This window comes from Balaenoptera musculus, chromosome 7, assembly GCF_009873245.2.
Source record: "Balaenoptera musculus isolate JJ_BM4_2016_0621 chromosome 7, mBalMus1.pri.v3, whole genome shotgun sequence".
In the NCBI taxonomy this organism is placed as follows: Eukaryota; Metazoa; Chordata; class Mammalia; order Artiodactyla; family Balaenopteridae; genus Balaenoptera; species Balaenoptera musculus.
The window spans coordinates 37,006,092-37,029,966 of NC_045791.1; the positions used below are offsets into that span (position 1 = coordinate 37,006,092).

Sequence of the window (23,875 nt, forward strand, 5' to 3'; positions counted from 1 at the left end):
CTGGTGCACTGGGCCGACACAGTGCACGCAAGCCTGTTTTCTCACGGTGGGGCCCAGGGGCGGCCAGGGGTCGCCGGACGCTCTCGGCGGAAAAGAGCCGACCCCTCGGTTGCAGCTGGGGGCCGTGACTGCCAACTATCGCGGGACTTGTGCACATCGCAGGAGCGCCAGCTCCAGAAGCAGCTGGAGCGCGCTCTGTGCGCACCGCCCAAGCCCGGGGAGGAGCGGGAGCCGGGAGGGAGGAGGGCCGGGGGGGGCTGGTTACGTAAATGATACTAGCCCAGTGAGAGGCCTTCAGGCTGTGGCTACGGGAGGGGGAGGAACCACGCGAGGAGGAGGGGCTGGGAGGGAGCGGGCTGGGGTGGGAGGGGGCAGGGGGGCGAAGTGACCAGGCGGTGGCGGCGTCTCTGCCGAGGTGACAATGTGCTAGGAGCCCTCGCTTGTTCTCCTGCGCGTCCTCGGCCTCGGCGCCCGCTCTCGCGGAGCCCCTCCAGCCCGCCGCTGCGCTATGAGGGCGCCTCTCCGGGGCTGGCCGAGGCCGGAGCCGGCTCGCTCTGCTCGCGGGGAAGTGTGAAGAGAGAGGCGCGGGCGGGAAGCGGGGCTGCGCGCGGCGCTCGCGGGCCGGCGCGGGTTCCAGGTGAGCGCGGGCTCCGCGCGCCCCGCACTCGGCGCGGCCGGCTGGCGCCTGCCGGTCTGGGTCGGAGGCTGAATTCCGTGCGTGGACCGCCGTTCCCTCTTCGCGGGATCCCTGGCCACGATAGCAGGTCTCCGTCTCTCTCTTGCTTCCCCTCTCTTCCTCTGATTGTCTGGGGCGAGTCCTCTCTGGGCGGCCCGGAGTGCCCGGGTGGGCGCCGCAAAGTCCCGCAGCGGGTGGCAGGGCTCAGAGCCGAGCGCCCCGGGTCGGTCCCGGGGCGGGGGCGCCGGCGAACCCGGTAAGGCGGCCTCCCGGGCTCTAGAAGCCCGCTCTCCCGCTGCTGCAGGTGCCGAGGGAGGACCGAGAGGCGCGGAACTTTCTACCGCCGCCCGCCCTCTACCCTGCTTTCTCCGCTACCCGGCCGAGCTGGGGGGCGCTGGCCACCCTCTGCGTTCCGGTGGCGCTCGGCGCCGGGGGCGGCTCGGCCTTCCCGCCCCGGCAACTTTCTCCCACTAGCTGCGGGCGGCCGGGGGCTGCGGTGCGCGGGCGCTTCTACACCGTCCGTCCGACACCGGGGACGCGCTGGGTCTCGGGTGTCTTCCTCGACGGTTGCCTTCCTCTCTATTTCTGCTTTCCTTTGCCTCTCAGTCTCTCTGTCTGTTTCTGACTCGGTTTCTTTCTCTGATTCTTTCTCTGGCTCACCGCACCCGCTCCGGGTCTCACTGTTCCTTTTTCGTTCTCTTTCTCCCTGTTTTTCTTGGGATGTCCCCGTGTGCCTGTTATTCTGTCTCTTACGTTGTCTCTCCGTCTTGCCGTATTTTCTCTTTCTGTTTCTGCCTCTCGCTGCCTGTCTCTGTCTCCCTCTCTTACCTCTCCTGCCTGGTCCTCCCGAACACCACCAGCTCCCAGATCCCGAGGCTCCTTGTCCAGGAGAGCACACCCCGGCCGGCCCACCTTCTGGGCACCTCCAGGTACAGAGATCTCCAGGTACGGAGACCTCCCTTCTCGGGGCCGGAAGGGACGAGGGGATTGGAAACAGAGGGCTCTTGTCTGGGCTGTCATAGAGTCGAGGGGCTGAATGAGGGTCGCGAGGGCCGCCTCCCCTCCCTGGGTCCGAGGGAGCTGCGCTGCCACGAACCCGGGCGCACGGAGGCTGCTGGTTTGGACAGCGAAAGCTGCGGGCGCCCCTCCCCTTACCCCGTTCTTTGACTAGGATCAGTTGAATTTCCAGGTGGAGAGCCTACATCTCCAACCTTTACAGGCAGCCACAGGAGGAGACAGTGGGCAGATAAACACAGAAGCTTCGGGATCCAGGGAAAACTAACCTGGAAAGGGTGGGAGCTTTCCTGAGGCAAAGGTGTTGCTGACGGAGGAGAGGAGCGCTGGGGATTGCCTGCTTTCGACTGTCATAACACTCAATCCTTGTGCGGTTTCCTTGGGAGAGAGCGCGGTCACTCTTCCCACAAATACAGCATGAAGATTTTATTTGCAGGGGTAAAGACACTTGGCTGCCCGAGCCCCCTGAAATTTCGAGCATCCTTGGGGCCCCCAGATCTTCAGCTTTGTATGAAGGCTGCCTTTGCTCAGGGTTGCCCCCACCACCGTGTGTGTGTGTGTGTGTGTGTGTGTGTGTGTGTGTGTGTGTGTGTGTGTGTGTTTGCGTTCATGCCCTCTAGTGTTAGAGAAACCTGCTGGTTTCAGACTATTGCAAAGTAAGGTCAACCTATTGGTGACTTACTTTTGATCTCTCATCTTCCCAGATCATTCTCCTTGCCTTCACCCATCCTTTCCTTTTCTTCATCTTGACTTTTCTGTTGCATTACTAATCTTTCCTTTCTCCGGATCTCTGCAAACTCCTCCTCTCCTGCAGAATTAGAACCTTAATATTGAAACTGTTAGAGTGATTTCAGAGGTGGATAGATTTGGAGAATTTTCACAGCCTAAGGCGGGCTTTGAACATAAGAAACGTGCATTTCTCTGCACCATTCACCACAAACCAGGATTTCACATCTCTTCCTTATGCCCCTGCCCACCTTCAACTCCATTGAGAATTTTCCCTGGCTGCTTTTGCTTGTTTAGTTAAATGTTTTTAATTCACCATTTCTGTGATGCTCATCCCATTCTAGGGCTTAAGCTGCTTGCTTAAGTAGAGGCACTGTGTCTTAGATAAGATTTGGGGGAGAAGAAAAGAAAGCTTTTCCAAAGGAAACACAGTGCTGCTGGTATAGATTAATTCTGGATCCCAGTGTCCAGAGTGGGACAGGTGCTGTTTCAGATATGCAGGCCCTAGCACAATGTAGGAAAACTAGTAAATGCTTGCTGGAAACTTGTTGGTTGATTGATTACCATGGAGCTAATTATTGGCTTTGAAGTTACCTAGCTATGCTTATAAGCCTACATACAAGAACTTGAATTCTGCCTCTCTTTTTTGTTTCATTTAGTCTTTTATGAATGGGAGTTGAAGACTAGTAGAAGGGATGTTGAAACGTGAGTCCTCTGTGTCGTTTTAACTCATTCGCTGCTTGAATTTGCCCCTCTGGGCAAGTGTTTAACTTGACTGATATTCTTTAACAGTCACTGCAGAACTAAAGAAATGAGTTTAGAGGCTCTGATGGGTGGCCTCTCTCAACCTTCTTACCTGAAAGTGAACTAGGGCATGACATCATTTGCGAGTGAATACTTTCCTGTGTGTGTGTTTTTTTTTTTTTAAATTAATTAATTAATTTATTTTCGGCTGTGTTGGGTCTTCGTTTCTGTGCGAGGGCTTTCTCTAGTTGCGGCAAGCGGGGGCCACTCTTCATCGCGGTGCGCGGGCCTCTCACTATCGCGGCCTCTTGTTGCGGAGCACAGGCTCCAGACGCGCAGGCTCAGTAGTTGTGGCTCACGGGCCTAGTTGCTCCGCGGCATGTGGGATCTTCCCAGACCAGGGCTCGAACCCGTGTCCCCTGCATTGGCAGGCAGATTCTCAGCCACTGCGCCACCAGGGAAGCCCTTTTCCTGTGGTTTTAACAAGTGAAAAGTTCTCTTTTTTAATATAAAGAACAGATGTATCAGCTTAAAATATTTGGGGGCTATAAACTGGTCTTCAAACTGAATCACTTACCGTGAATAATTTATAGGTTTCCTTACTGCTTCAAATATATATGAGAGGTGTGATACTACATGTATATGAGAATTTGCCAAAGTACCTGGAAATGTAATGCCTCCTGATACAATGTACTAGTAGGAATCCCTGTGCTGCAATATTGCTGTTTTGATGATATGTTAGTTACTTCTTAAAATAGTTGGGGATTTACCATGAGTATTGTTCAGGAGCATGTTCAAGGCAATTTTGCTTTAAAAATATTACTTATAAATCAACTCATACTCTATGCAGTTTTTTTTGTATTTAAAAATAGCAAAGACATAGTGAAGGTGGACATGCTGATATTGGTTGAGTTACATTCTGATTTCTAACTGATAAGAATATTGAGACACATTTAACTTTCTAACTTAATGTACATGACTTTCAGGTTAAAGTTATGTCAGAGTGAAATACAGTGCTTCCATTTTGCCACCTTGATTTTTAGAAGTGGTAGTTGTACTAGGAACATTTCCATGTAATAGAGATTTTGCAGCTTTTTAAAACTTTGGCATTTTAGGAAGAGGGTGAGAGAACATGAAATAAATGAATATTTTTATTCTTTCTAGTTAGGAAAATGAAGAAGATATTGGTATTTCTGAATAACAAGAAAAGTATAGAAAATGGCTGAGAGTAAAATATGAATAAAGTCCCACCATGTGAAATAAATAACAGTACTACATGTCTCTGATAAGTGTTTATTGTGCTTTATGAAAATGAACAGATCCTATAGTTTTGTCCTTTAATTTGCCTTATTAAACATCCTGTTTTCAAGAGGCACCTTTTGCAATAAACAACAAATTCTGGATTGTGACTTTTAATACATCACGTTTTTGGGCTTATGTCGCCATCAGTAGTAGGAACGTGTAGACATCTTAAACCTATTGAGATCTAGCAGGACCACTACTTTGAAATCTGAGTGACCATATGCCTAATTATTCAAGAATTTTAATTGGGCTTTGGTTCTAAATGCTTCCTGTCATCAGAATAAACACATGTGAAGCATCAAATCAAGACTTAAGTATATTTATACTCATATTGACTCTGAAGTCTATTTGATGACATTTCTTAATATCCCCCCTGCCCTCTCCACCAGATACATAATAAGCATATGTTTGAACACATAAATCACATTTAAAGATCCTGTACTGTCTGCTTTGATAAACCATTTACCATTTTAGCAGATTAGACTTCTATTTACAATTTCTATCTTAAAGCACATTGTTTAGTTAAGTATTTCTGCCATTCAGTTACAGGCATACATTTTTTTTTCAGGGTTTAGGTGGTGATTTTATTTATTTTTTTAAATTAATTTTTATTGGAGTATAGTTGCTTTACAATGTCGTGTTAGTTTCTACTGTACAGCAAAGTGAATCAGCTATATGTATACATATATTCCCTCTCTTTTGGATTTCCTTCCCATTTAGGTCACCACAGAGCATGGAATAGAGTTCCCTGTGCTATGCAGTAGGTTCTCATTAGTTACCTATTTTATACATAGTATCAATAGTGTATGTATGTCAATCCCAATCTCCCAATTCCTCTCACCACCTCCCCTTACCCCCTTGGTATGGATACATTTGTTCTCTACGTCTGTGTCTCTACTTCTGCTTTGCAAATAAGATCATCTATACCATTTTTCTAGATTCCACATATATGCATTAATATACGATATTTGTTTCTCTCTTTCTGACTTACTTCACTCAGTATGACAGTCTCTAGGTCCAGCCACATCTCTACAAATGACCCAATTTCGTTCCTTTTTATGGCTGAGTAATATTCTGTTGTAAACAGGCATATATATTTTTGAAGAGTCCAGCTTTCCATTGCGAAATTTAGTACTTAGAGAATTCAAAGAAGTTTGTGAAAATGAATACACATATGAATTTAGTAGTAGTTGGTCATTCATTGAGGGCATTATAAGCAGTTATCTTTGGGAGCAAAGTATAATCAAATAGGTTTTATTCATTTGATACTTCTTCTTGATTCAAATTTATATCTATCTGTATGTTTTCAAGGTAGTTTATTTATAATAATATGTTTAATTGGTCCAAGATGATTACCAAGAAATAATTACAGGTGGCTAAAGACCTCTGTGTGATTAATATGTATTCTAATGTCCCTTTTAAATACAATAACTAAAATTCATTTTTAGCTATGAGTTTTCCAATTTTTTTTTTAGTATATCTGGGACCAATTTATTGAAGCTGAAATTCTTAATTTTTAAAAGTTATTACTGCAGGTTATTAAGAGATTACTGGAGCCTAACTTTCCTCTGAGGGCCCAGCTTTACTCAAATGTCCACATAATTACAGACCTCATGAACTATCAGGTTCTCTCTTAATGTTTACTATAATTGTCCTCCCTTCACAATAGACCTAAAGCAAGATGCAAAGTATCAATTGTTAAAAATTGTTCCGTATTAACGGTTAATCCTCCCAACATAGCTTGAGAGGGATGTAGGGAAAGTAGTGACTGTTACCATCATAGGTGTGAACATATTTGTGATTCTATTTTCTGTTATGTGAGAAAATTAAACACACTGTCCATATTAAATACTCAGGCTTCTTTCCTGTTTTTTTTCAGGAGTGCTTACTGTTAAGATATATGGGAACTGTCCAAGATATATCAGGATTTTTAACATGATGTAGAATTAATTGGGACTCTGTTTAGTACATTAAACTACATTGAATTGTCACTTAAATCTTATTTAAGATCTTGTAGAACATTATAGGAAGAGTGTGATTAAATTCTTCGTTGGCACTTTGGTGAACATAATACATGTGCTAAGTAGCCACTGTAAATAGAAGAATTTAAAGCACAGCCTGCACATTCAGAATCTTCTAAATTACACCGCAGAGACTGTAGTAAATGTCAACTTAGTCTCTTGCCTAATATTAATTGCCTTGATATTGTAAGCACAGTGCTTTTTTTTGGTTAAGAAATGAATTTTGACATATGGGGAGAATTATCTTATTGTAGATCAGAAGAATAATAACTTAATTTCCTCTTGAGATTTTTGTTATATAATTAGTTTTAGATAGAGAGGATGAGATTTACATGACTATCAAGACCCGCATGCAGTACTGCCATTAGTCGAATGCAAAAAAATTGGGAATAAATACTTGGAAAAAAATATATGTAAAGTTACAGCCATTTCAACTTTTTATGAGGGAGTTAAAAATGAAGAGTTACAAACTGATAAAATAACTAAAATTTATTGGATACATACTTTGCACTTGTATTGTGAGTAAGTAAACATCTAATAGCTTGAACTACATTTTATCCTCATAATCGTATGAGCTGTAAGTAGTTATTACTATCCCCACTGTATAAATGAGGAGTCACTTGCTCAAAGTCACACAGCTAATATGTATCATTAAGGCCAGGGATCACATCAGTTCTGTCTGTCTCTGAAGCCAGTACTCTGATAGTTCCCAGTCTGACATTTTCACTAACTAATAAAATTAAAAAACAAAAATGAGCATCAACCTCCATGTGAACATTTTCTTTTGCATGGTAAGAATGATTTTTAAAAGTCTATTATCACCATCATTTTATGAAAGACCGCACATTGTAACACCAACTAAGGTGGCAGTACTAAATCTCAAAATATAGTTCTTAAAATAGAATAAATTTAGCTCCCTGTGCATTTTTCTACATTGCATTTATTTTTCTAATTTAACAAAGACTGAAGAAAATTTCATCACAGTCTGGTAATTTATTTCACCACATTCTGTAGCCTGCGATTGGGAACACTTCCTTAGTCTGAACCACTAGATGTACTGCCTACCCAGTGGATCCCGAGCACCCAAGCAGCACAGGCCAGCATGGTTGTGATACTCGTGACTTTGTCCTTATAGCTATTCCCTTCTCTTTCTACTTGGAAGTTTGGGCAATAAGATTTGTACCTAGGAAGGATGCTAGCAATTACACTAGCCTCAGTTTATTGCATCAGTGTTTATTGAAAGGATTGGAGAATTGGAGGCAACTTGCTCCGTCGTGGCACTTAACCACAAATCACTGTCACTAAGATGGTGCCAATCTGTGTCCTTGAATAAAGAATGAATGCTGGGCAAAAACAAAAGGAGCATGTCTTAAGAACTTATTCTGTCCTTCCCTTTAACCAGTATGTCCCAGCCTTTAGGGATCAGTTTGCTCCTTTTTTACGTCTTTGTTTGCCTTGGTGAGGACAAAGCAGTTTTGCTTTAGGTAAGAAAGAAAATTCCAAAGCTAAACTTCTGCTCTTGGAAAACTGGCTGATGCTATTAAATTCCAAGTTGCTTTGGATAGTGACTATTGCGGCCATTGAAGAGGAAAAGGACACTGGTGGAGTGTGTGAGATGTAGTTAAACTGAACTGTGGCATCGTATAATGTCACTGCTGACAAACCAGTTTGGAAATTGAAATTACCTCAAGAGATTTTTGTTTGTTTGCTTGTTTTAATACAGGTTGTCAGATCCTACTGATACAGATTCTCATTTGCCTGGGATGGATCCATAACGATCTATCTTCATAAACATTTTTCCAGATGAGTCTGTTGTACAGTGAGGTTACAAGCAACCAAACTACATCTAGTACATTTTTCAGATTTATTTAATTTTTTTTCTTTAACAAAATATAGAAGCTACTATGTTCTGGACATTGTTCTGAGTGCTTTACAGATATTAATTCATTTAATTATAACCACCCTCCAAAATAGGTTTTATTAGTACCTCTATTTTACAGGCAAGGAAATTGAGACCCATAAAGGTTAAGTAAGTTGTCCAGGGTAAGCTGATGAGTGACGGGGTACGGACTATGCTATTTTGATGAAATGATTTAAATGATCTGCTTTAAGTCACAAAGTATGAAGCAACAGAATTGGAAATGGAACCCGTGTTTCTATGTTTTGTTTCCTATTTGAGTAAGTTTTGCCTTTGAAAGTGAAGGAGGAAAATCTGACCAACAAACTCAGATTTGTAGAGTTGGAAACAAAAAATATTTACCTTTTAGAAGTCATAGCACCAGATTAAGAAAGAAAACTAATTATGAAAGGGACAATAAAATAAATATGGAAAAATCAGAGTGATTTTCTTCAAGTAGATTCATTCTTGTCTCTTCATAGGTGCAGGCCACCCTCCCCGCTCCCCGCCCCAGTCCCCAGTAAAAAAGAAAACAAAAAACAAGTTAACACACAGTGATGCAGACCAAAGAAAAAAAATTAAAATCTATAAGTAGGATTTCTATATATAGACTTCAATCTATAACTAAGATCTACATCTGTAACTAACCTAATAAGAAATAGCTTATTTTCCTGCAGTACTATTCATAAATTGTTTAAATTACATTAGGAAATACTAATATTTTCATAAATATTAGTATTGGAAAAATCCTCCTGAAACTTCCGGATTTTTTTCTCCAATATGTTTTTTGTAAGCTTTATACATTATAGAATATCTATATTAATTTGTAATCACTGTTAATCTGTAAAGAACTGATGTATTAATCTTTGATGAGGTACATTTTTCTCCTTACTTCTGGCCTTTGGTTGATTTTTAGCAACTTTCTGTTACTTATTTTGGTTTAATACACTCCTGCAGTGTTTAATGACGTTTCTTCAGTCTTAAAAATATTATTTTAGACTGACTGATACTTGATTAGATTGTGTAAATTATTTGAATTCGATACCCTAGTAATGAGTCACTCTGGTTTTTTTAAAAAACAAAAATCTACTTAAAAACAGTTCGGTTTTCAGATTCTTTAAGTGAAGTGAGGTTTATGAGATTACTGACTAGCTGAGTTTTAACACTTAGTACTGCAGTCTTTTCTCTTTCTCTCATGGCAAATTCCACCTCTTTCTGAATCCTCAAGGCTCATGTTTCTTTGATTCTCTTGATAGTTCAGTCTCAAATGGGACTATACATCCCTCGTCCTGAAAAATATTAGAAACCGGCCTGTGTCTGTTCATAATTCAGATTTCACTCATATCCTATAGATTTTCAGTGCAGCTCTGCGTTTTCTTCTCAAGTAAATACTGTTTCATCATTTCTCAATACACTTTTTCTTCCATATCTTTTTCCCGCTCCTCTTTCCCTTTCTTCCTTCTTCATGATGCTCTCGACTTTCAGTTGCCTTTCTTCTGTGGCTTAATACATCCTCATGTAGCAGGCCTGGACTATCTAACTATCTATTAGTTCTCTTGATTCTATATAAAAATGTAAATAAAAAAGAGCTCCTGTTCATTTCATCATTTAGTCCCTGAGTAGGTAATAGACAGACTCTCTAGCTCTTGCATCTGGGTCATTTAACCGGAGGATGGGGATTCTAAATTCGCATCTCATTACCTTTGTCTGCTTTTAGAATTGTGTGCTTGGGCCCCGTGGTCAGTTGGCAGGCCCTGGCTCCAAGGGACCACTGTATTATTTGAGGGGATGCCAATTTCAGTGGCCACACAGTTCTCACATTCCTTGGTCAGATTTTCCTTATAAAATTTCCAATATGTATTTCATTATTAACTCTAGACTATTGACTTCATGTCAGAAATTCGTTGTGATATTAATTGATAGATTGTGATGGATAATTTTTATAATTTATGTTCTGTGGCTCCTACTCCCATTTCGGGATAGTATTTTTCCTATGAGTTAAACCTAGAGCATATATTTTGTCACAGATTTTTAAAGAATTTTATTGTTGTGCATTAAGTTGAGATGAATTGTAGGTAATTGGATGGTGCAGCGGAATTAACATGTTGAATTGCTGGTTATGAGATACTTCATTTGCTGTTGCAGACAACAGTAGACCCATTTTGCTTCTACAATGCACAAATTCTTATTACCTATATAAAATTCTAATTCAAGTGGGATAATATGTATGCATCATTTCCATTCCTTTTGTAGGGAAAAATAACCTCCACAAATATAAGATATTTGCAACTATCTCATTAAATAATTTTGAACTTCAATACATCTTTTTTTTTTTGAGAATGTTAGTGAGTTATTGCCCACAAAAAGGACATTTCAGAAACATGAAATCAGTAGTCCTTTTTACCCTGTGTACCCTAAGATACATGCAGATGTGCAGTTTGCATTTATTTCAGTACAGAGCCTTGTCTGAATGATTCTTAATAGCAGTGTCGCCATGATGACTATGGTGATGTGCAACAGTATAATAATTACGTTTGTTCTTGGGTTTTCTTCATTTTAGGTGTTTTAAGGGCAGCTTCTCTAGGTCAGTGAAAAGGCTTTTAAACAGATGAGTATTTATTTTACAAGGAAGGATTGAGGCGTACCTTTATCTAAACTTCCTCCTGAAACCTCATTAATTTATGCATTAAATTAAGGAGTTAAAAAGATATCAAACTGTTACAAATTGGATGCAATGAAGCAAGGCAGAGGAAACTGCCAAAGATGGGGCGAGGAGGGAGCCCTTTTGCCCGAAACAAGCACCCAAAGGCTTAAGGTTCAACAGTGCCAGGAAAAATAGAGGACAGAAGTGAGACGCTGGGGCTGAAACAAAATCATCAACGTGGATAGATGGACTAGCCACCCTTCTATTCACCAATTCTACTTCCTACACAAATATCCTTGTAGCAAGATTTTTTTCACTGCCCCTCCTGACCATCCCCCCCTAGACTAATGAAATTACATGGACTGCTGAGGGACAATAAGGGCAATTAGGAATGCATCTTACAACGGTAGAATAAATTCTCTTTTATTTTGATACTTAGGGACTTTAAGCCTAATGATTAGCTGCTGGCTTACCCTAAAGTAAAGTCTTCTAAACAACAAGACCCACTCAAGTACAGAGGGCTCAGCCATTTCTGTTCCTTTATTCTTAAATATAAAACAGCAACCAAGTATCACCAGACATTTAAGAAATAATTTAAGAAAAAAAATTAACAAAAATATGCAACATGAAAAAGAGACAGAGCCTTGGCTTCAAGATGGTGGAAGTGTAAGACATGGAGATCACCTTCCTCTCCACAAATACATCAGAAATACATCTACATGTGGAACAGCTCCTACAGAACACCTACTGAATGCTGGCAGAAGACCTCAGACCTCCCAAAAGGCAAGAAACTCCCCAAGTACCTGGGTAGGACAAAAGAAAAAAGAAAAAACAGAGGCAAAAGAAAAAAGAAAAAACAGAGACAAAAGAATAGGGATGGGACCTGCACCAGTGGGAGGAAGCCATGAAGGAGGAAAGGTTTCCACACACTAGGAAGCCCCTTCGTGGGCGGAGACTGCTGGGGGTGGAAGGGGGAAGCTTCGGAGCTACGGAGGAGAGCACAGCACAGGGTGTGGAGGGGAAAGCGGAGAGATTCCCACACGGAGGATCGGTGCCGAGCAGCACTCACCAGCCCGAGAGGCTTGTCTGCTCAACCACTGGGGCGGGCGGGGGCTGGGAGCTGAGGCTCAGGCTTCGGTTGGATCTCAGGGAGAGGACTGGGGTTGGCGGCGTGAACATAGCCTGAAGGGGCTAGTGCGCCACGGCTAGCCGAGAGGGAGTCCGGGAAAAGGTCTGGAGCTGCCGAAGAGGCAAGAGACTTTTTCTTGCCTCTTTGTTTCCTGGTGCGCGAGGAGACGGGATTAAGAGCCCCGCTTAAAGGGGCTCCAGAGACGGGTGCGAGCAGCGGCGATCAGCGCAGACCCCAGAGATGGGCATGGGACGCTAAGGCTGCTGCTGCAGCCACCAAGAAGCCTGTGTGCAAGCACAGGTCACTCTCCACACCTCCCCTCCTGGGAACCTGTGTAGCCCGCCACTGCCAGGGTCCTGTGATCCAGGGACAATTTCCCCGGGAGAACACACGGCGCCCCTCAGGTTGTTGCAAAGTCACGCCGGCCTCTGCCGCCACAGGCTCACCCCGCATCCGGACCCCTCCCTCCCCCCGGCCTGAGGGAGCCAGAGACCCCGAATCAGCTGCTCCTTTAACCCCGTCCTGTCTGAGCGAAGAACAGACACCTTCAGGCGACCTACACACAGAGGCGGGTCCAAATCCAAAGCTGAACCCTGAGAGCTGTGGAACATTCTCCAGGATAGATCATATCTTGGGTCACAAATCAAGCCTTGGTAAAGAAAATTGAAATTGTATCAAGTATCTTTTCTGACCACAATGCTATGAGACTAGATATCAATTACAGGGAAAAATTTGTAAGAAATAGAAACACATGGAGGCTAAACAACACACTACTTAATCACCAAGAGATCACTGAAGAAATCAAAGAGGAAATCAAAAACACCCAGAAACAAATGACAATGAAAACAAAATGACCCAAAACCTATGGGATGCAGCAAAAAGAGTTCTAAGAGGGAAGTTTATAGCTATACAAGCTTACCTTAAGAAACAAGAAACATCTCAAATAAACAACCTAACCTTACACCTAAAGCAATTAGAGAAAGAAGAACAAAAAAACCCCAAAGTTAGCAGAAGGAAAGAAATCATAAAGATCAGATCAGAAATAAATGAAAAAGAAATGAAGGAAACGATAGCAAAGATCAGTAAAACTAAAAGTTGGTTCTTTGAGAAGATAAACAAAATTGATAAACCATTAGCCAGACTCATCAAGAGAAAAAGGGAGAAGACTCAAATCAATAGAATTAGAAATGAAAAAGGATAAGTAACAACTGACACTGCAGAAATAACAAAGGATCATGAGAGACTACTGCAAGCAACTCTAGCCAATAAAATGGACAACCTGGAAGAAATGGACAAATTCTTGATTGAATGATGAACCACCTTCCGAAACTGAACCAGGAAGAAATAGAAAATATGAACAGACCAATCACAAGCACTGAAATTGAAACTGTGATTAAAAATTTTCCAACAAACAAAAGCCCAGGACCAGATGGCTTCACAGACGAATTCTATCAAATATTTAGAGAAGAGCTAACACCTATCCTTCTCAAACTCTTCCAAAATATAGCAGAGGGAGGAACACTCCCAAACTCAATTCTATGAGGCCACCATCACCCTGATACCAAAACCAGACAAAGATGTCACAAAGAAAGAAAACTACTGTCCAATATCACTGATAAACATAGATGCAGAAATCCTCAACAAAATACTAGCAAACAGAATCCAACAGCCCATTAAAAGGATCATACACCATGATGAAGTGGGGTTTATCCCAGGAATGCAAGGTTTCTTCAATATACGCAAATCAATCAATGGGATACACCATATTAACACATTGAAGGAGAAAAACCATAAGATCATCTCAATAGATGCAGAGAAAACTTTAGACAAAATTCAACACCCATTTATGATAAAAACCTTCCAGAAAGTAGGCATAGAGGGAACTTTCCTCAACATAATAAAGGCCATATATGACAAACCCACAGCCAACATCGTCCTCAATGGTGAAAAACTGAAACCATTTCCACTAAGATCAGGAACAAGACAATGTCACCCACTCTCACCACTATTATTCAACATAGTTTTGGAAGTTTTAGCCACAGCAATCAGAGAAGAAAAAGAAATAAAAGGAATCCAAATCGGAAAAGAAGAAGTAAAACTGTCACTGTTTGCAGATGACATGATACTATACATAGAGAATCCTAAAGATGCTACCAGAAAACTACTAGAGCTAATCAATGAATTTGGTAAAGTAGCAGGAAACAAAATTAATGCACAGAAATCTCTTGCATTCCTATACACTAATGATGAAAAATCTGAAAGTGAAATTAAGAAAACACTCCCATTTACCATTGCAACAAAAAGAATAAAATATCTAGGAATAAACCTACCTAAGGAGACAAAAGACCTGTATGTGGAAAATTATAAGACACTGATGAAAGAAATTAAAGGTGATACAAATAGATGGAGAGTATACTATGTTCTTGGATTGGAAGAATCAACATTGTGAAAATGACTGTACTACCCAAAGCAATCTACAGATTCAATGCAACCCCTATCAAACTACCACTGGCATTTTTCACAGAACTAGAACAAAAAATTTCACAATTTGTATGGAAACACAAAAGACCCCGAATAGCCAAAGAAATCTTGAGAAAGAAAAACCAAGCTGGGGGAATCAGGCTCCCTGACTTCAGACTATACCACAAAGCTACAGTAATCAAGACATTATGGTACTGGCACAAAAACAGAAATATAGATCAATGGAACAGAATAGAAAACTCAGAGATAAACCCACGCACATATGGTCATCTTATCTTTGATAAAGGAGGCAAGAATATACAGTGGAGAAAAGACAGCCTCTTGTATAAGTGGTGCTGGGAAAACTGGACAGTTACATGTAAAGTATGAAATTAGAACACTCCCTAACACCATACACAAAAGTAAACTCAAAATGGATTAGAGACCTAAATGTAAGGCCAGACACTATCAAACTCTTAGAGGCAAACATAGGCAGAACACTCTATGACATAAATCACAGCAAGATCCTTTTGATCCACCTCCTAGAGAAATGGAAATAAAAACAAAAATAAACAAATGGGACCTAATGAAACTTAAAAGCTTTTGCACAGCAAAGGAAACTATAAACAAGACCAAAAGACAACCCTCAGAATGGGAGAAAATATTTGCAAATGAAGCAACTGACAAAGGATTAATCTCCAAAATTTACAAGCAGCTCATGCAGCTCAATAACAAAAAAACAAACCACCCAATCCAAAAATGGGCAGAAGACTTAAATTGACATTTCTCCAAAGAAGATATACAGATTGCCAACAAACACATGAAAGAATGCTCAACATCATAATCATTAGAGAAATGCAAATCAAAGCTACAATGAGGTATCGTCTCACACCGGTCAGAATGGCCATCATCAAAAAATCTAGAAACAATAAATACTGGAGAGGGTGTGGAGAAAAGGGAACCCTCTTGCACTGTTGGTGGGAATGTAAATTGATAGAGCCACTATGGAGAACAGTATGGAGGTTCCTTAAAAAACTAAAAATAGAACTACCATATGACCCAGCAATCCCACTACTGGGCATATACCCTGAGAAAACCATAATTCAAAAAGGGACATGTACCAAAATGTTCATTGCAGCTCTATTTACAATAGCCAGGACATGGAAGCAACCTAAGTGTCCATCAACAGATGAATGGATAAAGAAGATGTGGTACATATATACAATGGAATATTACTCAGCCATAAAAAGAAATGAAAGTGAGTTATTTGTAGTGAGGTGGATGGACCTAGAGTCTGTCATATGGAGTGAAGTAAGTCAGAAAGAAAAAAACAAATACTGTATACTAACACATATATATCGAATCTAAGAAAAAAAAAAAAAGTCAAGAAGAACCTAGGGGCAAGACAGGAATAAAGACACAGACCTAATAGAGAATGGACTTGAGGATATGGGGAGGGGGAAGGGTAAGCTGTGACAAAGTGAGAGAGTGGCATGGACATATATACACTACCAAACATAAAATAGATAGCTAGTGGGAAGCAGCCGCATAGCACCGGGAGATCAGCTCTGTTCTTTGTGTCCACCTAGAGGGTGGGATAGGGAGAGTTTGAGGGAAGGAGATGCAAGAAGGAGGAGATATGGGGATATATGTATATGTATAGCTGATTCACTTTGTTTTAAAGCAGAAACTAACACACTATTGTAAAGCAATTATACTCCAGTAAAGATGTTAAAAAAAAAAAAAGAAAAAGAAGAGACACCAAGATAAATGAATACCAATGACAAAAAATGACCTTGCATGGTACAGATCGTTTAAAAAAAATCATAAAAGAGACCAAAAAATTAAAATTTTTTAAGAGATTCAAGAAAATATTACATTCATAAAACAAGAAGATGATAGGGAAGAGACAAAAACTAAACGAGAAAAACTGTTGGAAATTAAAGATTTTCAATCAGTAGTTTTAAGGGACATTTGTAATTTCAAATAGAGAAAATCTCTCAACAGTGCAAAGAAAAAGAACAAAAAGATGAGAAAGATGAGTCACTGAATCTCCCTGAAGTGTGACTTCCTGCTAATTGGAGTTCTGATTGTAAGAAAAGAAAAAAATAAAGTCAGAACATGTTTTAAAAATTAATAGAATAATTCTCAAATTTATGAAGGAAGGTGATTTGCAACTCAAAATTCCAAAGAAAACTAAGAGAAGGAATAATTGACTGTATTAATAGGAAGAGTATGGAGAAATGTGGAGTGTGGTATGTGAGATAATTTAGATAATGTCTAAAGTACTCTGGGTCTATTTGTTTGGTCAATGTTTTAACTTGATTTTTTTAAAAAATATGGTTTCTTTAGGTGTGTCTGTACTAAATCTGTACCAGATTTCCAGAGATTCCAGTCACTCTCTGTTGAATCCCCCTGGTCCATAAAGACATTTGAATTTAAGCTTTTTGTTGTGGAACTAATAAACAATTAAAGGTGATTCCTTCTGAGGAAAGAAACAGGTTGGGGTTCGGGGAGGGGGCTCCACTGTATAAAGAAATATAAATCCTTGGAACTTCTGTTACTAAACACAGTAGCAGTCATCCCTTACAGTATGATAAAGATTATGGGACTAAGAGGAGAGAATTGGATTCTAGTCTTGGTAAAACCATTACTAAATTCTGTAGCGTGTCATTGAAGTTCTTTGGATCTCCGTTTCCTCATCTTTGAAATGATGCAACTGGTAAAAAAAAAAAAAACCTAGTATGACTCTATATTCTAGTGTTTATTTATTTTGCAAATATAGGCCTATCATTTTCTTTGAGAATGAAATGAACTATAAATTTTCTAGGTCTTATTTTCTTATAATTAAAAAAATAACTTTTATTTTTGCTGATGTAAAAATGCAAAGCCTTACCGAATGATTCTCTAGAAGATTTTATCTCCATTCCACCTCTGTTTTCCTGAACATTTTAATAGTACTAAACAATAATTTTAAACAACATTTTGTAGTGGTTTCCAGATAGAGACGGTAAATTTTATAGTCCTCTGCGTTATTAAATTATACCAGTTATTCTGATTACCTGATGTGTCTGCAGATTCACAGAGGAATTGATAGATGAAGGATGGCCATTTCAACATTGCACAGATGTGAGGATATTGCCAACTTACATCGGCAGCTGCTCTGGAAGTTCTCACTGCTTCTTATTATTTGGACTAACACTTTAATTTTGTAGCTCATCAGAAATAGTTGCTTTAAAGATGCTAGCTATTCCTATTGAATGTGAGAACACAGATGGGTCCCATAAGAAATGTCTAACCTGCTGGTTGTTAGATTTCTCTGTGTGTGTGTGTGCATGCATGTGTGCTTTAGCATCTTTTAACTACGAATATCAATTCAACAAACCAAAAGAAAATTGTAATAGCTTTCTATAGATAGATAGAAATAAAGAGATTGACAGAAAGAGAGAGGGACGGAGGCAGAGACAGAGACAGGCAGAGAGGGAGAGGAAGAGAGATAAGGAGGAATGAGGAAGTTTCCCAGTCTCTCCCCACCACCAACTTGGGGCTTGTATACCACAATAATGTATTGTGAAATTTGAGAACACAAATTACATATTAAATAATATGTTAAGATCAATTACGTATTAAATAATATGTTAAGATCTAGTATTTTTATGATTTGGAAGGATAGGGGATTCTGAAATGAGAAAAAAGTTAACAATGAGAGGCATTCTTTAAAGCTGTGGATATCTGGTTTCTGTTGACAGGTTGTGATAATAATCCCTTGGGTCCCCTCCTTTTACCATTTGCTGAGTGATCTGGTTTTTGGACAGTCACTGGGGGGCAGTGAAGAGCTCCTCTGTCCTGTTATCTCACCTGGTTCGATGAATCGAGGGTCCATTAAATTTCCTTTTAAAGGTGAAGTTCTTGGCCATTAATTAGAACCGTTAGCATATGAACCATCCCTTGATTCTAAGATAAGGAAAATGCCTGGACTCAAGTTTGGAAGAGGCAGTGGAACATGGTTGTGCTAAAGCTACAAGTTTAAGACTATGGTGCCTGCATAAATGCAGTTCACAAGTTCTGAATTATCCAATTACTTAGCAGAATGACAAAGCATAGTTAGATAGCCTCTGTGGGATTTAGTTACTTCATCTTTAAAGTGAAGGTAATAGTAATAGTGGCTAACACTAATACGACCCAGGTTTCTAACTGGTTTTGCGGGTTTCTTTTAAGTGCTTTACATAATACTAGCCCTTTTAATTCTCACGATTCTAAGAGCTAGATGTTTATTTTCATCTACCTAATAATTATAACTGCTTTAATGTGTTGAGGTGACAATGCATGTAATGTACTGATTATTGTGCTTGGCACTTAGCATGCGCTTAACAAATACTAGCTGTTATTAGTGTATCTCCTCTTCCAGGGTCCTCTATGGGCATTTAGTATGGCAGGTGCCTAGTAAATCTGGCCTGCTTAACCGATTTCTGAAATAAAATTCTCAGACCTGGAAGAGTTATTGTGAAGAGTAACTGCAAAATCAGATCCCAGGAGGCAATAAATAAATACCAGTCAAAGATAGGATTGAAGCCCAGCAAAATAGAAACACAGTAAAACTGTATTAGTGAAATATTTATAAATCTTGTTTAATAGAGAGGTGAAGGTAAAAGAGGGAAGGCAAAGGAATATCATCATGATAAATATATCATAGTATTGCACACGTTGTACACAGTGCTGAACACTGAAATGCCACTTTGCAGAAAGTGCATCTAGCTTAAAAAAAGGGTGGTAAGATTCTTCTATTTCCTTTAACTTCTAGTTAAAAAATTCTAGTGTCACTGCTGATTTTTGTTAGGTGTTCTTGGCTATGTTGAGCGGTCATCCTCCCCTTTCCCCTTAGTTTTTTGATCAGCTTTGACTTATTTTTTCTTGGCTGATTCTTAGAGAAATTGAAAAGTGAGTGCTTTTTTTGTGTGTGTGAGTATGAAAAATAGTAACAATTTTAAAATGTTTCCAATCCTAGCCTTAGTCCCTTGAGTGAAAAAGATGAAACATTATTATTTTTTGTTCTTTAGAGACACAGACTTCATTTTTAGTATGTGATGTCTTGTTGTTTTTAGTGATTTTTATAAAAGCTTAATTGGAGAATTTCTATTTTTTTATGTAGAAGGACATAATTTGAGATAACAAATTGCAATTGATTTCTCATTTAGAAATATTTGAATTCCAGTTCTCTTTTCTTGTCATATGAGGAGAATATGTTGTTTTGAACACTGATAGTTTGTCAGTTCCTTCACAATAATTTGTACAAATGATAATTGTACATAAATTCATAAACTGCTGGTGGGAATTTAATGATGCATCATGCTGTTTTTGATTTATTTCTGAATCATTTGCAGTCTGTTGAAATGTACCAGGACTAATTGTTTAATGTAACCTGTAACTTCCTCAACTCCAAAAACATGTTCAGTAAAATAGAATATTTATTTTTAAAAAATGATGAAGGACTCAAACAAAACAACTAAAAAAAAAAAATGATGAAGGACTAGCTTATCTTTTGTGAGAGTTTATAAGAAGTGGTTGTATGGGTTATTAAATAGTTTATGTGTTTTATCTGTGTTTAAAAATCCTTTGCATATTAAAAATAATGAAATTAGTTAAATAACCTTTTACTACTTTTCTTATTGTGATCCAAACAGTTTTCTAGAGCTGCCTAAAATAACGTTGGGTCCTTAGCTTACATTTGCCTAGTACTCCTGTTGCCTCCCATTCTGAAGTTTTGTGTTTGAATATTTTTTAAAAGTGATTAAAAAGAAAAGTTTAACTTAAACTTCAACAACCTTTCAAGAAATCTCTACATGAGAAATAATTACAATCAAGTAATAACTCCTTCTGTGTCTGGGAACCATGTATGAGGTTAACCATTTTCAAACAAGGTTACATTAAGTCACAGACAGACAATTGATTTTTTTGTAGTGTTGCATCTATCTGCCAAAATACTCCACTTGTAATTATTTTATAGTGTGATAGTCCACCGATAATTAACCTTGTAAACTCACTTTGTGAACAGTTTTCATTTTATTTAAAAGTGCTTTGGAAGTTAGTAGCTCACAAAAATATTCACCATCATTGTAAATATAAAACCAAGATATAGAAAGATTTAGCATTATCATTGGTTTTGCAGTGTGTTTTTGACTAACACTAAATCAAAGATATATACTCTTTCCTGTCACAGAGCAGGGCTGATGCCCACTATGTGTGTGTGTGTGTGTGTGTGTGTGTGTGTGTGTGCCCATGCACGCACGAGCATGCGTGTTCCACAAAGGGCTTCTACTGAAAGTTGAGTTTTTCTTTTTATGGGTTTCCTGGGTATTTATTTTATGGACTATTGATTTACAATATTGTGCTTTAGGTATACAGCAAAGTGATTCAGTTATACATACATATATACACATACAAATTATTTTTCAGATTTTTATCCATTGTAGGTTATTATAAGATATTAAATATAGTTTGCTGTGCTGTACAGTAAGTCCTTGCTGTTTATCTATTTTATATATACTAGTGTGTATCTGTTAATCCCATACTCCTAATTTATCCCCTCCCCCACTTCCCCTTTGGTAACCATAAGTTTGTTTTCTGTGTCTGTGAGTCTGTTTGTTTTATAAATAAGTTCATTTGTATCATTTTTTTAGATTCCACATATAAGTGATGTCATATAATATTTGTCTTTCTCTGTCCGACTGACTTCACTTAGTATATAATCTCTAGGTCCATCCATGTTGCAACAAATGGCAATATTTCATTCTTTTTTATGGCTGAGTAATATTTCATTGTTTATATATACCACATGGTCTTTATCCATTCCTCAGTTGATGGACACTTAGGTTGCTTCCATGTATTGACTATTATTGTAAGTAGTGCTGCTGTGAACATTGAAGTGCATGTATCTTTTCCAATTAGAGTTTTCATATTTTCCAGATATATGCTCAGGAGTGGGGTTGCTGGATCATATGGTAGTTCTATTTTTAGTTTTTTAAGGAAACTCCATACTGTTTTCCATAGTGGCTGCACCAATTTACATTCCTGCCAATAGAGTAGGAGGGTTCCCTTTTCTCCACACCCTCTCCAGCATTTATTATTCGTAGACTTTTTAATGATGGCCATTCTGACTTGTGTGAGGTGATACCTCATTGTAGTTTTGATTTGCATTTCTCTAATAATTAGTGATGTTGAGCATCTTTTCATGTGCCTGTTATCTATATGTCTTCTTTGGAGAAATGTCTATTTAGGTCTTCTGCCCATTTTTTGATTGGGTTATTTGTTTCTTTGATATTAAGCTGTGTGAGTGGTTTGTGTATTTTGGAAATTAAGCCCTTGTCGGTAGCATCATTTGCAAATATTTTCTCCCATTCTGTAGGTTGTCTTTTCATTTTGTTTATGGTTTCCTTTGCTGTGCAAAAGCTTATAAGTTGGATTAGGTCCCATTTGTTTATTTTTGCTTTTATTTCTTTTGCCTTGGAAGACTGATCTAAGGAAATATTGCTACTATTTATGTCAGAGAATGCTTTACCTATGTTCTATTCTAGGATGTTTATGTTGTCATGTCTTATATTTAAGTCTTTAAGCCATTTTGAGTTTATTTTTGTGTATAGTGTAAGGGAGTGTTCTAACTTTATTGGTTTATATGCGGCTGTCCAGCTTTCTCCTGGGTGTTTTTGAGTGTGGCTCTCCATGATCTCTTGGGCACCACTCAAGTTACTTATTTTATGATAATTCAGATTTATTCTTGACTGTTAGTTGTTTTATTAACTTTAGGGTTTGTTTTGACCTTTTGTTGGACCAAATTAAGTTTTGGTCTAACTTTTTTAAACTTCTCTATCTAAAAGCTTATCTTCATTATAACTTTCTTTTCAGGTTTAATTCAATAGTTTTGAGTTTTTAGCCAATCTTCCAGGTTCACACCTTCTACTTATTAGAAAGTTCATGAATTCCTATCTTTTTGCTGATACCCATATATAGAGCTCCCTTTGCAGGGCCAGGTGTGTTTATTGAAATGGCCTGATGCCAACAACATTTCACCACCACCAACTCTTCATATACCCTTTCACTTTCTCACTCCTCTTCACAATAACACACCCTAAAACCCCCCCATTTAGTCATTTTTTAGCTGATGTTATTTTCTGTCCATCTATTTTTTTTATCATACATGTATTTAGCACTTGCCTAGGAAAAAAAATTATGTGATTTTAATAAAGTTGTATGCATCTGTATTTTATTATAAATCTCTAAATACCCGTGCACTTTTAATTGGCCAGAGGACTACATCTCACAATAACTTGATATATAAAATTGTGGGCTAATAAAATGTTGCCACATTTTAATACGGAAGTGCACTTCATTGCTGCATGAAATGATTCCTGCTTAAGCAGTCAGTATACATAATCAGTTAATAAATCTGGCTAGTGGTTTTGGGGTCTACTTGGTTTAAGACACTATGTAAATGCAAGATCAGGAGCTTCCAAAATTTCGTTAAGAGGCACATACTTACAGATGGGTTTTCAGCAAGGGGTTCATGTGCACTGCATGCAATTACTGAGTGCTTTTGCAATTCTAAAGCCCTGGGGGGTCCACGTGGCAAAATCCTTTTTTCTTTGGGTCTGCCCTTCTTTCTTTCTGTCAAGTCTCTGCCTTACTGAAGTCTCATACTATTAAAAAGATGACTTTCTCTTTCCTGCTTCTAGGGGTTATGTCCTCATTCGAAATGAACATTTGCAAAATAGAGCTACATATTTTCATAAGGCTAAGCCATTCTGTCAAGAAAGGGTCTCTTATACCATAAAAAATATAAATGTCAAATCTTTCCATGTGAACAATATTACAAATTTATTAATAAGGGGCATTAATTAGAGACATTGTTATCGTGTAGAATGTTTACTTTTTCTTCTCTGTGTTTTTCAGCAGAGGCATTCAGACTGTGTTATTCGTGGCTGTATTCTATAGGAAAATGTGTGCCTTTACCACTGTGCGGGGGCTTCAAGGACAGTGAGCTTCTTCAGTAGCTAAAATTCTCATCTGATGATATGCTTGGCTGATTGCCATCAAGCAAGTCATTCAGAGTACTTAAGAATTCTGATTTCACACACCGTGTGTCAGTCTCAGGGGTAAAATTCACACTGCACCCCAACTTCAAACTTTTTCACGTGTTAACTTTCTCAATCCAGGTTCACACCTTCAAGTCATTAGGAGTTTCATGAATTCCCGCCTCCTTGCTGACACC

The 23,875-nt window shown here is 39.2% G+C and overlaps 1 protein-coding gene across 4 annotated transcripts in view; it reads left to right on the top strand.

The window, feature by feature from the left end:
* Nucleotides 1-409: 409 nt before the first annotated feature.
* GALNT13 (polypeptide N-acetylgalactosaminyltransferase 13) overlaps nucleotides 410-23,875 on the top strand; it is a 544,226-nt gene continuing 520,760 nt past the window's right edge. For 2 of the 4 annotated variants that reach the window (XM_036856917.1, XM_036856920.1), the window contains exon 1: nucleotides 684-764. The gene's annotated coding sequence lies outside the window, so the exon portion shown is untranslated. Of the gene's footprint in view, nucleotides 765-23,875 lie in introns of all 4 variants that reach the window. The other 2 variants (XM_036856919.1, XM_036856918.1) reach the window with 2 other exon arrangements.